Source organism: Octopus sinensis, linkage group LG22, assembly GCF_006345805.1.
Source record: "Octopus sinensis linkage group LG22, ASM634580v1, whole genome shotgun sequence".
Lineage (NCBI taxonomy): Eukaryota > Metazoa > Mollusca > Cephalopoda > Octopoda > Octopodidae > Octopus > Octopus sinensis.
The window spans coordinates 24815211-24831327 of record NC_043018.1 but is presented as its reverse complement, the minus strand read 5'-3'; the positions used below and the strand labels follow the sequence as shown (position 1 = coordinate 24831327).

The window sequence follows — 16117 nt, the reverse complement described above, 5'->3', positions numbered from 1 at the left end:
GGCATTAGGAAGGGCATCCAGCTGTAGAAACACTGCCAGATAAGACTGGAGCCTCGTGCAGCCTTCTGGCTTCCAAGACCCCAGTCGAACCGTCCAACCCATGCTAGCATAGAGAACGGATGTTAAACGATGATGATGATGATATACACACACATTGGATGGGCTTTGTTTAGTTCCTGTATACCAAATCCACTCACAAGGCCTTTGTCAAGCTGAGGCTATAGTAGAAGACACTTTTCCAAGGTGTCACACACTAGGACTGAAACCAGAACCATATGATTGAGGAGCAAGCTTCTTACCACACAGCCATGCCTATGATCAAGAGTCTTTCTCAACCCATAGGCTAATAAGGACATTTTACCAGATTCTATGGTGTGTGTATATTCCCCTCCTGGACAGGACACCTGTCCACCACAGGTTTACTCATGTTTGCCAGATGAGTGGACTGGAACAATGGGAAATGAAGTGTCTTGCTCAAGAACACAATGCATCACCCAGTCCAAGAATTGAAACCATAATTGTACAGTCATGAGTGGAAGACGCTAACCACCAAGCCACACATGCAATTCTACACACATACAAACGTGTGTGTGTACTTGTGTGAGTGTGCGTGTGTTCTGGGTCTGTCAACATTGGTGGTTGTCAAAGCAACCAACCCAGATATTTGGTCAGACGACAGACATTTTCAAAAAAGCAAACGTGTGAGTGGTTCTCACATTCACACACACACACACACACACACACACACACACACGTACACACATACACACACTCACACTCACATACACGCATATGGAACATCAGTTTGGTTTAGCAAGAAGTTGACAAATCCCAACAGGGCCCTTTCATCTATGCTGAGGACATGGTGGTCCCAAACTACATACAATATATAGATTATAGGAACATGAATAACTTTGCATGTTGTTATTGTTGTTGCTGTCTTGGTGGTGGTTTTGGGGTTTGTGGTGGCGGTGGTGGTAGTAAGACATAAATTTTAATGTTTAGGGCAGAGCCTTTTCTTCACAGAATGTGTGTGTGTATTCATCATATACATATATATATATATATATATATATATATATACACAACCATATGCACATACACACACATACATATATATACACACACCCATGTATATATATATATATATATATATATATATACACATGGGTGTATACATATATGCACGCGCACACACATATATATATACATATATATATATATATATATACATATACACATATATATACACACATACATATATACACACACACACATACAACATATACATATGTATATACACACACACATATATACATGTATATATATATATACATACGTATATATATACATATATATATATACATATATATATACATATACATATATATATGTGTGTATATGTATATATGTGTATATGCATATATATATATATATGTATATATATATGTGTGTGTGTGCATATACGTATACACATTCCTCCTTCACAGTCTGTGTTGTTTCAACACATGTAGGCATGTACTCTTTCTCTCTCTCTCTCTCTCTCCCCTTCTTCCTCCCTCGCCATCCCCCACCCACACTTCACCAAATCCTACACTCTGATGTTTGACCCCTCTCATTTGTAAGGCAACTCTCACCTCTACACTTGCTCTGCCATGTGTCTTCAGGGACCCAAAACTAATCCCTACTCTCACTCTTTCTTTAAGAGAGGCCACTGCTTCCCCAATGTATTATTAAAATAAAGAGGGGGTGAGAAAGAGACTTCCTCACTCTGTCTATCTGTCTCTTTCTTTTCCTTCTCTCTCATCATCTTCGTTTTTCACCACTACCCACCCTCTTAATACACACATACACACACACACACACACACTCTCTCTCTCTCTCTCTCTCAGTACATATTTCTCACTTTCTCTTTCCACACATCTATGATCTGTCTATCTATCTGTGTATCTATCTGTCTGTCTGTCTGTCTGTCTACCTATCTGTCCATCCATCTATCTGTCTGTCTGTCTATCTATCTCTCCGCCTGTCTGTCTGTCTGTCTGTCTATCTATCTATCTATCTTTCTATCTATCTATCTATCTACCTGTCTGTCCGTCCGTCTATCTGTCCGTCTGTCAGTCTATCTGTCTGTTTGTCTGTCTGTCAGTCTATTTATCTATCTATCTCTCCATCTGTTTGTCTGTCTATCTATCTATCTATATATATATCTTTCTTTCTTTCTGTCTGTCTATCTCTGTGTATATATGTGTGTATGTGTAAAGCATTGAAGACTGCATGTGTGTGTGTGTGCGTGTACCATTGCATATAGCTGTGGTTTTGTATGCATATATATGTTTATGTGCATATGTGTAAGCATACACACACACACACAAGCGCACTTGTATGCGTTTCTTTTTTGTGCACATACGAAGATTCAGGGTGGATGAGGTACACTGAGATAATACCCTACTTGTATCTCACCCAAAAAATTCAGTCCTGCATAAGACTCACAACATAGGAGGGTGGGGGTGGGGGCAGTACTTCCCCTCCACACCACTTCCACCCACATCACCACTACCATTCTACCATTTCTTTCCCCCCCCCCCACACCATTCTCTACCACCATCCATCCGTCTATCCACCCTGGAAGTCAATGGACCGTTGCCAAAGTTGCAAAATTGTCAAATCTAATTCTTTCTAAGAACATTCCTTCTCCACCCTGTTTATTTATATTTTTATTTAAATGGTTCCACTGCAGGTGGATGGGTGGGTAGATGGGCGGGTGGGTGAGATTTACCATTTTGTAATTCCTGATAAAGAAGGGTGTTTGATGTTGCTGCTGTTGTTGTTCATGTAGTACTAGTTTCTTCTCCTTGCCAAACACACACACACACACACACACATACGTACGTATACACATAAGTACACATGCACATAACCAAAAAACATACATGCATGTATATTTACGCATAGGTACATGCATATTCAGACGCAATCACAAGCACATAGGTACACTTATGCACATACATACACAAGCACCATTCCCCCCACACACATATACACACCTAAACAAACACTTATGCACATATATACATGACTGACACATTGATGTGTGTGTGTGTGCATTCAGATATATCCACAGTCACATAAGCACACTTGTATATATATATATATATATATATATATTTTTACATATGCATGCACACACACATATCTCAAATGAACCTGACTGCATGAACCTGAAACATGTTTGGAGCTTCAAAGTGAAATTTAAAAACAACAACATCCTTAATCTTTCTCTCTCTCTCTCTCTCTCCCTCCCCCATTCTCTCTCTCTCTCTCTCTCTCAGCTGAAAAATAAAATTGAAAAATAAAGAGCCAACAAACAAGACCTTTTTAACAACTTTATCAACAACAGACTTACACTACAGCATAAACAGCAACGGCTACAACAGCAACAACAACACCAGCGATCAAAAACAACAAAAAGTTTTTTAAAAAAAAACCAAAAATCAAGCAAAAAGAACTGGAAAAAAAAAGCATGGGGGAACATTCACCCCCACCCCCCGCCAAAAAAGAAAAAGAAAACTGATAGAGAATCTCCCCCCCCCCACACACACACAAAAAAAACTTGTAAAAGGAAATTTTTCCTGTAGAGACAAAGGGAAGAACATGGGACCTGGAGAGATGGCAGTAAGATGATGATGATGATAAGGGAGAAGAGGAAGGAAACGGTAACACATGATAAAGACATTAGCAGGCATTAGTTGTTAAACCTTGCAGAAAATATCTGTGAAAGAACAGCTATCAACCTGGGGGTAGCCCGATTTTCACCCCTGGGTACATCTCTAACCCCGTTCTCACCCCTTACTGTAAAACAATGAACCAACGAGGAGAAGCTCAAGATGGGTCGGTGCCGGTCATGTGGTCTTTTGACCTACTAGAAATAGCAGCTGAGTTGCTGCCAAATCTCTTTTCATTTCATATCCTGCTGTCTTTGTGTGTGTGTGTGTGTGTGTGTGTGATGAGCTAATGTGGGAAACTGCTATGTGGTAGCTAACCATGGTAGATATAGCAGCCAAATCTTCCTTCGATTCACAACCTGCAACTTGTTTACATATGTACGTACAAGGTGGTATCAAAAAGTTCTCAGACTAGTTCTGTAGCATGCCAACAGATGGTAGCACACAGTTGCATGTGCAGTGAGAGCAAACAATGACCTTCATGGGACAGTGTGCTGAGTGACATTGCTGTGTTTACTTCACAAGTTGCCTGTGTGGTGCAGTGTAGAAGTGCCTGTGAGGTGTGATGTAAAAGTGCTTGTGTAGTGCAGTGTAAAAGTGCTTGTGTGGTGCAGTGTAAAAGTGCTTGTGTGGTGCAGTGTAAAAGTGTCCATGCGGTGCAGCATAAAAGTGCTCATGAAATACCACATAAAAGCACCCATGTGATGCCACATAAAAGTACTCATGGTATATTGCACCTGTGCAGTGCCACATAGAAGCACCCAGCATACTACTCTTTAAGGTGGTTGGCATTAGGGAGGGCATCCAGCCATAGAAACCTTGCCAAATCAGACTGGAATCTGGTGCAGCCTTCCATCTTGCCAGCTCTGGTCAAACCATCCAACGCATCCCAGCATGGACAATGGATGTTAAATGATGATGATGATGATGATTTTTCTCTTTACTTTCTACCTCTTTCTTCAGCTAACTCACCACACAACATAATAGCAAACCCTTTCCCTTTGCCTTTCACCACTAACACACTCTTTCTCTCTCTCTCTCTCTCTTTCTTTTCATTCCTCCTTTGAACTGACCGCTTGACAGTGTCTTAGTGTAATAACTAATACTTTCCTCCTACCTCATGTCATTAACACTTCTCTCTCCCTGTTTCTTTTGCTCTCCCCCCCTTCAACTAACCACATGACAGCATAACACATCTTGCTTTAGTATGTTAATATATAAATAATAATAATAATAATAATTTCATTTATTTGTCACAAGGGTGAGGAATGAGAGGGACAATACAAAGACAGACATTAAGTGTTCAGGTTTACATATAATGAAATGATAATAAAAAAATAATTATAATAATTCTGGTGTGTCTGGGGAGAGCCATTCTCTTTTAGTGCCTTATTATTTAACACAGTCACTGGTAAAATTTCCATATATTTCTTTTTCACTTTTCTAAAATTTTCATTGCATCTTGCAACCTTTTTAATAGTTGTTATAAGGCATTGAAAGAGAATGACTCTCCCCAGACACAGCAGAATATGCTTCAACACACAGACTCACATAAAGAATATTGCAAACCAAATTCAAAAATGAATAATAATAATAATAATAATAATAATAATAATAATGGTGGTGGCTGTAGCAGTGACAGCGGTGGTGGTGGTATTTTAGTTTATAAACGTGATATGATGTTGATGTTTAACCCTAGGTCAACTCCTGATCCAGCAGGGAGACCTATGATGAAAAGCATTCCATCCACGATCAATCCTTGGATTTTTTTTTTATTTGAAAGGATTTTTTTTGACATGAGTACATTATTTAATGTGTCTTTCCTTTCTTTTAAGCTAGCAGAGTGTGTGAGTTAAAGGGAGATTTAACTGATATTTCTAGCAGATCAAGTGAACCATACCACCTGGAAACTTCCTTGATGGTTTCTTCTACATAAGATGATTTGTCTTATTGGAGAAACACAACAGGGAAGGAAGCCTGTGGTGGGCCACGGTGCTTGAGGCCAAAGTTGGTTTTAACAAAACAAATACATTCCAAAAAGAAAAGAAAAATTAGAAAAAGGCTTTTAAAAAAACTTAAAAACAAAAGAAAAAGTTATTTCTTTGTATAAGTTTTTTTTTGTGTTCTGCTTTTTTTTTTGTCACATTTGGATTGAAAGGAATTCTAAACATGAAGAAGAATTCTTAATTATCTGGAAAAATATTGGAGTATGCTGGTTTTGTTGTTTTACCATTTTCCTTCTCTTTGTGTTTCTTGAAGCATAAAAATTGATCAATATTGGAACCATTTCAAGCACCACACCACAGGATGACAAACCATTATTAGTTCCTGGAGATATTTTTTCATTTTTTTTTTTTTATAATATTTGGTTTTCATTGGCTCAAGGAAGAACTTTTAGAGAAAAAAAACACAGAAGGAAAAAAAAAACAAACAATAACTCTCTTTCGTAATCCAGTTTTATTTTATTTTTGTTCTGCTTCCAAATCATATCTGCTGGTATTGTTGTTGTTGCCTCTGCTGCTGTTGTTGTTGTGGCTGCTGCTGTTGTTGCTGCAGGGGCTACCTGTACTGCTGCTGTTGCAGTTGTCGTTGTCTTTCTCAGTTCCAGCACAGTAAGCCCTCTTCCTGGAGACCCACGATCAAAGCTTATCCAGCTGTGAATATCCGGCCCTTTTCATTCAGACACAGAATATGTTGTATTGAAAGCATGGACAAGTGGTTAAGCAGTTCATGACCATGAAGTCTTGAGTTCAATCCAACTGTGTGGCATCATTGATCATCATCATCATCCTCATCGTTTAGTGTCCGCTTTCCATGCTAGCATGGGTTGGACGGTTCAACTGGAGTCTGGGAAGCCAGAAGGCTGCACCAGGCCCAGTTTGATCTGGCAATGTTTCTACAGCTGGATGCCCTTCCTAACGCCAACCACTCCATGAGTGTAGTGGGTGCTTTTTACGTGCCACCGGCACAGGTGCCAGACGAGTCTGGCAAATGGCCACAATCGGATGGTGCTTTTTATGTGCCACCGGCACGGGGGCCAGGTGAGGCTGGCAATGGCCACAATCGGATGGTGCTTTTTATGTGCCACCGGCACGGGGGCCAGGTGAGGCTGGCAATGGCCACAAACGGATGGTGCTTTTTACGTGCCACATATAACCTTGAGTCAGCCTAAACCTTATAAATGAAAGCGACATTGGTTTGATGGAAACTGTGTAAAACCCTGTCGGATGAGTTGGATTGGGTTTTGTTTGTTTTTTTTTTGTTGTGGGGTGGGGATTATACTTGGCACTCCATGATCATATATCTGAAAAGAGGTAAAATTTACTCAAATTTCAAAAATGATAAATAAAAGTTGTAGAGGAAGAATAAGGCTAGAAATAAAAAAATATATTTAAAAAAAACATGAAAAACTGCAATAAAAATATCTTTTGTACTAATTCAAATGTGGCTGTGTGGCAAGAAGCTTGCTTCCCGACCACAAGGTTCCAGGTTCAGTCCCACTGCAGAGCACCTTTGGCAAGTGTCTTCTACTATAGCCTTGGGCTGACCAAAGCCTTGTGAGTGGATTTGGCGGACAGAAACTAAAATAGGCCTGTCATGTTTGTGGGTGTGGGTGTATGTGTCTGTCTCTCTGTCTGTGTTTGTCCCCCTCCCTCCACTTGACAACCGGTGTTGGTGTGTTTACATCCCTGTAACTTAGTGGTTCAGCAAGAGACTGAGAGAATAAGTATCAGGCTTTAAAGGAAAAAAAAAAGGAGTGGGGTCATGTCATTTGACTAAAAATTCTTCAAGGCAGTGCTCCAGCATGGCCACAGTCTAATGACTGAAACAAGTAAAAGATAAAATATTGGAAAGAATTAAAAATAAATACAGAAAAAATAAATTCATCTGACCCCTAATCGTCATCATCATTTAATGCCTGTCTTCCATGCTGGCATGGGTTGGACAGTTTGTCAGGAGCTGGCCAGGTAGAAGAAGACTAACCCAGGCTACTGTGTCTGTTTTGGTAGGGTTTTTACAGTTGGGCGCCCTTCAAAATGCCAACCACCCCATAGAGTAGACTGAGTGCTTTTTACATGGCACCAGCAGAGGAGAGGTCAGTTTTGGCATGGTTTTTACAGCCAGATGCCCTTCCAAATGCCGACCACTTCACAGTGTGGACTGGATGCTTTTTACCTGGTGTCAGCACCAGCAGGGTCATCAAGATATACTAAAATGGTATTTGGAATGTAACATATGGCAAATATATATTGGTATATTAGGATAATGTTTGGAATATAACAAAAGACAAATATTGGTGAATTAAGATGATGTTTGGAACAACAAAAGACTAGAACGAAGATCACCATTGTTTAAAATGATGACACTCCTTTAAAACTTTTGTGCAATGACAGGACAAAGAGACCCAACCATGTCAAACACACACATACATATATATATATATACACACACACACACACACATGCAACAAGCTTCTTTCAATTTGCATTTACCAAATCCTATATTGAAAAAAACACTTACCAAAAGTGTGTGATATCTTGGACAGGTGTCTTCTTTCAGCATTGAACCTGAAACCATGTGGTTGGGAAGCAAATTTCTTAGCCACACAGACACACCTAAACCTGTCCAGCACTAGTCGCCATGATAGATCGTTAGCCACTACACACATTTTTCTTCTCTCCTTGTTTTTTCTGTGTCCCTTTCTATAGAAGAGCATAGGCTCGAAACGTAAAAGACTTTTTCTATTCCTGAGCATTATACTAATACATCTGTTTGTTTTGTACACCACCTGTCTTCGTCTTTTGTTATTTTCGTAAACTTTCCCTGTATGTATGTATGTATGTCTGTGTGTATGTATATAGGTATGGTTGCTTGTGCTTTTCTTTCACTTTTTAATTTTAGAATAAAATCTTGACTGGCTGCCATATTTGGTAACAAGATGTGAAGGAAAGCATCTTGTTTTAACCATCATCCTTTAAATCTTCAGAAGGGTCCCAGACATCATGGTCATTCGTAGCAGATGAATTAAGGATTTACATTCTCTCTCCAAGGACCCAAGTTCAGCCATATGTTTGTATGTAGTTATGTATTAAAAATCTTTTAATCTTTTACTTGTTTCAGTCATTTTACTACGGCCATGCAGGAGCACCGCCTTAAATCAAGCAACTCGACCCCGGGACTTATTCTTTGTAAGCCCAGTACTTATTCTATCGGTCTCTTTTGCCGAACTGCAAAGTGACGGGGATATAAACACACCAGCATCGGTTGTCAAGCAATGCTAGGGGGACAAACACAGACACACACACACACATATATATATATACATATATACGACGGGATTCTTTCAGTTTCCGTCTACCAAATCCACTCACAAGGCTTTGGTCGGCCTGAGGCTATAGTAGAAGACACTTGCCCAAGGTGCCACGCAGTGGGATTGAACCCGGAACCATGTGGTTCGTAAGCAAGCTACTTACCACACAGCCACTCCTGCATTCATTCATTCATTTATTATTTCATTCTTCTCTTTCTCCTTTTAATTTAAAATTAATTCTGTCTGGCCACCTACTTGGTAGCAAGGTTGTGAAGGAAGTCGCCTTCTTCCCATAATCATCTTTTAAACCTTAAGAAGGCCCTGCAGATTTTTATAGTCCCAAATATAATAATTTGCCTGTGTGTATTTTTGTTTGTGTGTGAGTGTGTGTAACTGTGTAATTCCTTCTCTAGCTCCCAGATTCTTCATCCACATTTCACATAACACCATCTTTTATTCCTCCTCCTCCTCTCTACACTGTCTGCAAATCTTTATAACCACCTCTCTCCAACCCCAGTCTCCACCACACCCCACCCTCTCATGCTAATTACTTTCATAATTAGTGCCACAGAAAATCTGGATGGCTTATCAGAAAACATGATAATAACGGCAATAATGGTCTGGTGGTGATGGTGGCCCTGTTGTACTTGCTGATTAGCTCTAGGTCTGCCCTGATTGAACCTGTTGTTGTGGTTGTTGTTGTTGTCGATAATGATGATGATGTTACTGCAGGTGGTGGTGAAGGTGGGATGGTGACGATGGTGATGGTGGTGGCAGTGATGTCATTTCTGATAACCTGAAGAATAATAATTGGCTGGGCCTGTGTTTTAATTCCCTTATAATGAAGTGTTTTCCTTTAAGAACACATACGCACACACATGTACACATGCACGCACAAACATGCGCATGTGCATATATACACATATATATACACACACACATACAAGCATGTATGTATATATAAAAACATGCACATGTGCATATATACACATATATACACACACATATACAAGCACACATACATATATGTATGTATAAAAACATGCACATGTGTATATATACACATATATACACACACATACATATATGTATGTATATACATACATGTATGTATATACATATATGTATGTATATACATATATGTATGTATATACATATATGCATGTATATATAAAAAATGTATGTATATACATATATGTATGTATATATAAAAAATGTATGTATATACATATATGTATGTATATATAAAAAATGTATGTATATACATATATGTATGTATATATAAAAAATGTATGTATATACATATATGTATGTATATATAAAAGCATGTGCATGTACACATATGAAGAGTTATCGATAAGCATCTGGACTGTTACCATAGTAACGAAGTTAAAGCATGCAGAGTGAAGCCACTTGGCTCAGGTTGAGATTGAACTCTGCCATGCTTGCACACTTCTGCTGTTCACAGCAGTGCCAGGCTTTAGAAAAAGATAAGTACTGGGTTTGGTTCATTTGATGTCAAGTCAGTGCTCCAGCATGGCCTCAGTCTAATGAGTGAGACAAATAAAAGATAACAGGAAGACTACATTTAACATTGACAGATGTTCAACACTGCAACGTGCCCCCCCCCACACACCACACCTCCACCATCACCACTACACATCTATCACAACACACTACCATCACCATCATCACCACCACCACCATCATCACCACCACCATCATCATCACCACCACCATCACCACCACACCACCATCATCATCACCACCACCACCACCACTACCATCATCACCATCACCACCATACCACCATCACTACCACCACCACTACCATCATCACCACCACCACCATCACAACACACTACCTCCACTGCCCCCCCCCCACCATTACACAACTACCGATGCATGCCGCATCTATCATAATATTTATAGATGATCTGCTGCAGGGTGGAGCAGCTAGATGCTGATGCAGGTGTTGCAGCTGAAATGTGCAGCTGGTGTTGATGTTGCCCGCTTCGATATCTCCGATGTGTCTCTCCCTTCCTGGGGCAGTTCAACTGTGAGCCGCTGACCTATGGAGACATCACAATAAACATACACACATGTATACAAACAAAACAAACAGCAAAAAAAAAGACATTTGTTCACAAACACACACACGCATATTTTTATTAAAGCTGCAAAATTGTCACAAAACTATTACTCGGTGTTTCACATTCTCGTTAGTCGGACAGTTGTGATGATTGAAAGCATCTTATTGTGGATAAAAACATATTACCCTACCTTTGGTAATTGAGTACTATTTTTTCCATCTTGTTTTGCACTTATGTGCTCACTAGTGTGTGTATGTGTGTGTGTATATATACATATATATATATATATATATGTTTCTTTATTGCCCACAAGGGGCTAAACATAGAGGGGACAAACAAGGACAGACAAACGGATTAAGTCGATTACATCGACCCCAGTGCGTAACTGGTACTTAATTTATCGACCCCGAAAGGATGAAAGGCAAAGTCGACCTCGGCGTGATTTGAACTCTGAACGTACCGGCAGACGAAATACGGTTACGCATTTCGCCCGGCGTGCTAACGTTTCTGCCAGCTCGCCGCCTTTGTATATATATATATATATATAGGAGCAGGAGTAGGTGTGTGGTAAGTAGCTTGCTTTGCAACCACATGGTTCCAGGTTCAGTTCCACAGCATGGCACTTTGGGTAAGTGTCTTCTACTATAGCCAACCAAAACCTTGTGGGTGGATCTGCTAGGCAGAAATTGAAAGAAACCCATTGTGTGTGTGTGTGTGTGTGTATGTATATATATATATATATATATATGGAGGTGCAATGGCCCAGTGGTTAGGGCAGCAGACTCACGGTCATAGGATTGCGATTTCGATTCCCAGACCAAGCGTTGTGAGTGTTTATTGAGCAAAAACACCTAAATTTCCACAAGGCTCAGGCAGGGGGTGGGTGGCGATCCCTGGTGTACTCCTTTGCCACAACTTTCTCTCACTCTTTGTTCTGTTGGCCTGCTCGCTTAGCCAGCGAGGTGGCGTCATTTGAAGGCTAAAACAATGCGAAGCGCATTGTGATCAGCGATGTGTAGCAACATATATATGCATATGTTTGTGTGTCTGTGTTTGTCCCCCAATGTTGGTTGTCTTTATGTCCTTGTAACTTAGTAGTTCAGCAAAATAGAGACCAATAGAATAAGTACTAGGCTTACAAAGAATAAGTCCTGGGGTTGAATTGTTTGACTAAAGGCAGTGCTCCAGCATGGCCACAGTCAAATGACTGAAACAAAAGAATATATATATATATATCCATAAACACATGAACATATTGTCAGCCACTAAGAGAAATTACTCAAATGGTAAAAGCCAGGCAATTGACAAGCAAATCTGTGGCATTGAGCAGAATATTTGTTATAATGATATTTCTGAAATTCAGTAACTCAGCGTTGAATCTATCTGAAATGTAATGGAAAATAGGTTAGTTTCAAAACAATGACATCCAGGTCACAAAAGCAAAGTTTGAAGGGAAGAGTAGTCACTTCCTTTGATTTCTAGATAATAACTCTTACTGACCAAAGACAGAAAATAAAAATTAAGATTTTGTTACACAATGTTACGTGTTTAAGTTCAGTTCTACAACCAATCAACTAGATAATCTATTTGTTAATCAATTAGTCAGTTATCAAATTAATTGGTGATAAACCTAAGTGAAACATAACCAGTGCATGTGTCCTTGTTGGTAATACGACCCTCCCAGAATGCAATATTGGCTTCAACACACCATTTCAAATCAAGAATCTTGCAAAATAAACGCAAAACGAAGTAAATAATTAATAAATAAATTTATTTTTAAATCAGTTTTTAAAAACCATCAATAGTTTGTTAAGAAGGCCAGATTGCAAACACATTGTTTTAAGTTCAGTCCCATTGTATGGTACCTTGAGCAAGTATTTTCTGTTTATAGCCCCAGGCAAACTAAAACCTTTGGAGTGGTGGTGGTGATGGTAGCGGAGATGTGTGATGAGATGATGGTGATGATTGATGGTGGCCCCTCCCCACCATCATCATCGTCACCATCATTATCATGGTGGTCGTCATGGAGATGGGATTGATGATGATGCCAACAAAGATGTGGTGGGCGAGGAGTAGAGGATGCTTACAAAAAAAGGGATACATTTCACCATAAGGTTTCTCTCAGGCTTAAAGCCCCACTCTTGCCCCACCCTTACTCTACCCCCATATATCCCCCCCACCCTGACCCGTCCCCTACCCCACTTAGCCACTAACTCTTCAACTAAGATAATCTGGTGCCATAGCAAATACATGTGGTCCCATCTTTATGGGGTCCCATCTTTATACACCGCCCCTGTAACAACAATACCCCAGTACCCCAGTTAAATAAACTAGTAGCACAATAAACACATGTGGTTTCTCTCTATCAGTAACACAAACACAAGACTAACCTTTCAACCAACGCGAGGGGGGGGGTGGCGATGCCTTGGCTTGCTAGAAATAACAGTCAAATCTTTGTCTTTCATGTCATTACACTCTGCTGTTCTTGTCTTTATTTCAAAACGTGTGGTGCAGGGCACATTGGGTAATGTACTCCTAGATATTATAGTGTGTCAGAAATAAACACAAGGTAGGATGGTCATGAGTGGAATGTTTAATTATGGGTCCACTGGATCCTAGCTGACCTGAGCTAAACAAGAACTGTGTGTGTGTGTATGCATATGTATGTGTGTATGTATATGTGTGTGTATATATATATTCATATATGTGTATGTGTGTATATATATATTCATATATATGGATGTGTGTATATATATTTATGTATATGTGTGTGTGTATATATATATATATATATATATATATATATATATTATTAAAGCTGCAAAAATATCACAAAAAACTGTTACTCAGAGTTTCATGTTCCCACTCGTTGGACAGTTTAGAGTTAGCAGCTGTGTGGGGTAGGGAATGGGACAGGGTGGGGTGTAGGGTAGAGTAAGGGTGGGACAAGAGTAGGGTTGGAATGGGGACTTAAGGCTGAGAGAAACTTTATGATGAAACATATCCTCCCCCCCCCCTCGGACCAAAGAACTGGAACATGGAACTCTGAGTAGCAGTTTTTTTGTGATATTTTTGTGATGTTTTTGCAGCTTTAATAATAATAAATCATATTACTCTACCTCTGGTATTCGAGTACTATTTTTGTCCCACCTTGTTTCACATTTACCTGCTTACTCTGATGTATATAGGCACAGGAGTGGCTGTGTGGTAAGTAGCTTGTTAATCAACCACATGGTTCTGGGTTCAGTCCCATTGCATAGCACCTTGGGCGAGTGTCTTCTACTATAGCCTCGGTCTGACCAAAGCCTTGTGAGTGGATATGGCAGACGCAAACTGAAAGAAGCCTGTCATATATGTGTGTGTGTGTGTGTTTATGTGTCTTTGTTTGTCCCCATCATCACTTGACAACTGGTGTTGGTGTGTTTACATCCATGTAACAAAGCAGTTCGGCAAAATATATCGATAGAATAAGTACTGTAAGAGGACCACTCAAGGCAAATATCACAGTATTCAGCGTTCTAGCAAGACATCCATGTTAAGTTGGATATGAAGATTGCCTTTTAATACTGATACTGCTTCAGTCACTAATAGTTGGGTTTTTTTTTTTATAAGCCTGCTGGTTATTTGCAGCATCTGTGACTGAAAAGACACTGATGTGTATATCTTGAAGCAAGATTTGGTAGGTTTGTGATGCTAGGCACCTGCAACTGAAGAAGTGCTCTACACTGAAATCATGAGATCTGGCAGTTCAGGCACCCCTACTAGACGAATCTTGTCTGATACAATATATATATATATCTGTGCTTTTATGGACTATGGGTCTGTATCAGAGGATCACTCAAATTAAATAATGCAGTGTTCAGCATTCTAACAAGACATCCATGTTAAGTTGGATATACAGATTACCATTTAGTACTATTACTGCTTCCATCACTAATAATTACATATATATACATAGATATATATCATATATATATATGTGTGTGTGTGCAGTAGAAACTCGCAGTATGAGTGCCCCGTTGTACGAGTAATTTGCTGTACAAGCCAAGACTTGTGTGAATTTTTGTCTTGAAGAATGAGTGGAAATTTGCATAACGAGCACACAAATCATCCCTTCTTTAACCCCTTTGTTACCATATTTATTTTGAGATACTCTGCGTTTCTTTCAATTGATTTTAAATATAACAAAGAATTTAGTGAAATAATTTTGTTATCTTTAAGCTGTTGTTAAGAACATAAATTGTGACTTAGGCTTGGTGGAAGATTAAGTGCATTTATACATACACTTATATATATATTTGTCTGTGTGTTTACATATATATATTATGTGTGTGTGAGTACATATGTATATGTATGTGTGTGTGTATGTGTGTGTATATATAAGGTCTGATAGACACACAATGTAATAGCATGACTTCAGTTCAAGCCTAAGGACGTGCCTCTCCAGTGCCTAAAAACCACATATATTACGTAATATTTAGAACTTTTGCGTAAACTGGCATTGCAAATGGAGATGGTATAGAAACATGTGTAACTTATTATCAAAGATGTGCTAAAGAATTTTCTTTATCTTCTTTTCATTGGATTATACACGCATATATAGTGAGAATTTACAAAAAAACAAAAGACGAAGACGAGTGTGTAAACAACAAACAGGTGTATTAGTTTAACGCTTGGGAAGTGAGAAAGTCTTTTACATTTCGAGCCTATGCTCTTCAACAGAAAGGAACACAGGAATAAACAGAGGGAGAAAATATGTATATATATGTGTGTGTGCATGCGCGTGTGTGTGTGTGTGTGTGTGTGTATATATATATATATATATTGATGGCGAGCTGGCAGAACCATTAGCACGCTGGGTGAAATACATAGCCGTATTTCGTCTGCCGTTACGTTGTGAGTTCAAATTCTGCCGAGGTCAACTTTGTCTTTCATCCTTTCGGGGTCGATAAATTAAGTACCAGCGATGCACTGGGGTCAATGTAATC

At 39.3% G+C, this 16117-nt stretch overlaps 1 protein-coding gene and 1 long non-coding RNA gene across 3 annotated transcripts in view; one reads left to right on the top strand and one right to left on the bottom strand.

Annotated features, from left to right (window-relative positions):
• LOC115223288 (cytosolic purine 5'-nucleotidase) overlaps window positions 1-16117 on the top strand; it is a 243065-nt gene that overhangs the window by 177370 nt on the left and 49578 nt on the right. The window lies entirely within an intron of this gene.
• The window catches only part of LOC118767496, an 88813-nt gene continuing 79470 nt past the window's right edge, over window positions 6775-16117 (bottom strand). The window contains exon 3 of the long non-coding RNA XR_005003419.1: window positions 6775-7029. This is a non-coding gene — a long non-coding RNA (uncharacterized LOC118767496). The remainder of the gene's footprint in view (window positions 7030-16117) is intronic.